The following is a 2,922-nucleotide window of genomic DNA, read 5'->3' as shown; positions in this document are numbered from 1 at the left end:
TGGTCATTAGTTAAAAAAAAAGTTTTTATTGAGATGTAATTGACACATAACATTGTATAAATTTAAGGTGTACAGCATCTTGATTTGTGTATATATTGCAAAGTGATTATCACGATAAGTTAATGTCCATCATGTTACATGGTCACAAATCTTTTTCTTTGTAATGACAACTTTTAATATCTACTGTCATGGCAAGTTTTAAATATAAAATACAGTATTGTTAACTATAGTCACCACACTGTACATTATACCTCCAGAGCTTATTTATTTTGTAACTGGAAGTTTGCACCTTTTGACCACCTTCACCCATATCCTTCACCCCCATCCCCCACCCAGAGCAACCACCAACCTGCTGTTTCAATGAAATTTTAACATTTACATATAAGTGAGATCATACAGTGTTTTTCTCTTCTTATTTCTTTTAGCATAATGCCCTCAAGTTCCATCTATATTGTTACAAATGGCAGGATTTCCCTCCTTTTTATGACTGGATAATAGTATTCCATGTGAGAAGTGGGAGTAATAGCACCTGTCACACAGGGCTGTTGAGAGGTTAAAATGGTGGGTTTTGAAATACACAGAACCTAGCATGTATGTAGTAAGTTCCATAATTGTTAGTGATGATGGCCCTGTCTGTGCTGCCACTGTCCCATTGTAAGTCCTCAGCCTTTCTGGGCTGAATTCCTTGGGTGTTCTAACCCCATGCTTCCCAAAGCTTCAGGTAAGACCAACTCTGCTGAGAGGGGGACCACACTAAATTTTTTTAATATATATTTTTAAAGATTTTATTCACTTATTTGACGCAGAGACAGAGAGAAGGAGGAAAGGAGAGAATATAAGCAGGGGGAGTAGCAGAGGGGGAGGGAGAAGCAGACTCCTCACTGAGCGGGGAGCCCTATGAGATGTGGGGGCCGATCCCAGGATCCTGGGTTCATGATCCGAGCAGAAGGCAGACACGCTTCACTGACTGAGTCCCCCAGGGAACCCTGGGGGTCACACTTTAAATACTAGCCTTCTTTCAGCCTCAACTTCTTTGTAATCATCTAACCCACCCCCAGGGTGATCTTTATAAAATACCAATATCCATTTTATCTTTACAGAATATCACTTCGAGTCATAGCACCTCCACGTGTTCTCATGTGACACTAGGGGGGTAGATCAAATTCACACTCCTCCTCCACCTGATATTCTTGATTTCAATCACATTGTGCTGCGTGCAGAGCAGGCCTGGCCCTTTATTTTTGGTTTTCTTTTGCCTTTTTATTGTGGTAGTAAAATACACATAACATAAAATTTACCAATTTAACCATGTTTTAAGCATGTGACTGAGGGGCACTAAGTGCATTCACACTGCTGTGTGGCCATTGCCACTCTCTGTCTCCACAACTTGCTCATCATCCTAAACTGAAACTCTGTACGTGTAAACAGTATTGCCCCGTTCTTCCTTCCCCCAGCCCCTGGGAATAACCGTCTTACTTTATTTCTTCATACAGTTTGCTATCCGTCATTTCAGTGAATCTTCACAACAATCCAATGAAGTGGTGCTATTATCATTCCCGTTTTCTAGGTGAGGAAACTAGGGCCCAGAAAGGTCAGCTGACTTGCCCAGGTTCCCATGCTAGGCAGCAATAAAGACAATTTGATGTCGTCATACCATGCTGTTCCACGACGGTGCCTCTACTCAGGCTTTGTTTTCTGCCTGTGGTGTTCTCTCATCCTCCATCTACTGGCTGAGGTCTTTTGGATCCATTGTACAATTACCTCAGACACCTTCTGTGAAGTTTCTAGTCCAGCAGTGATAATTCCCTTGACTTGAATCAGTGGATTTATGTAGTTGTCAGTCTTTCCCATAAGCCTGTGTGCTGCCAGGGTGTAGTGGGCACAGGGATCAAATGAACGGCTGAAATTTCAGAATTGGCAGGACCATGCAAAGGGTTTATAGATGATCCAGATTTTTAATTGGAATATGACTGAGATCCAGATTTTTAATTGGACTATGACTAAGGTTAGGAATTTAATGAATTGCTGCTTTCTTTCAGGGACATGTTCAGTTTTTACTGCATCATATAGAAACTGGAAATATCCTACTAGAATGTTGAAGGATGTAAGAAACGTTTTCCTTCTTAGTATTGCCTCAGGCTAAGAGAACATACCATACAGAAGTCCCAAAAGTGCAAAACCAGTAAGAGATGTATGTGTAGATCCGACTTTGTTTCTCTATCGTCTGGTTTGCCTGCCTGTCTGTCTTCCTGCCTTCTTTCCTTTTTTCCTTTCTTCCTTCTTCTTTCTCTCTCCCCTTTCCTTTCCTTTCCTTTCCTTTCCTTTCCTTTCCTTTCCTTTCCTTTCCTTTCCTTTCCTTTCACCTGTTTTTCTTTTAGAAACAGAACATAATTGGTAGGATAAGAGATGTTCAGCAACCTTTGGCTATTCATCCGCACTTTGCCAGGTAGGACTCAGTGTTTTTTCTTTGACTGATTCATCCACCAAACATTTATTCAGCATAGGTTTTCTGCCAGGAACAATTTGGGGTGCTGGGAATATAGCAGTGGACACAAATCACCTGACCCTATCCTCAGAAGGAACTGTAGAAGGTGCACAAAATGAACATCAGCATTGGTCTAGGAAAGAGTGGACATTTTATTTGTGGAGGTGTGTGTGCTCTTACATAGATAGGTTCATTTTCTTCAGTGCCTGGTTTCCCTATCACCTCACCTAGACCAAGGCCCACACCTGTGCAGTGAGAGCTAGCTAGAAAAATCTCAGGTTAGAGAAAAGAAAAGCCATCCTTTGGGGATAATGTAAAGGTATCAGAAAGTCTGATCCTGTTTCTGGATCTCTTTTGGGTCATGACTTTGCCACTTGCCATTTCCTGGTTTATGCTTCATGGTACTTGGCACACATATTACCTAATTCAGTCTAAGT

The sequence above is a fragment of the Lontra canadensis genome, unplaced genomic scaffold (genome assembly GCF_010015895.1).
Source record: "Lontra canadensis isolate GAN:19392208 unplaced genomic scaffold, GSC_riverotter_1.0 scaffold161, whole genome shotgun sequence".
Taxonomy (NCBI): Eukaryota; Metazoa; Chordata; class Mammalia; order Carnivora; family Mustelidae; genus Lontra; species Lontra canadensis.
The sequence above is the reverse complement of the archived record's forward strand: the minus strand, read 5'-3'. Positions refer to the sequence as shown.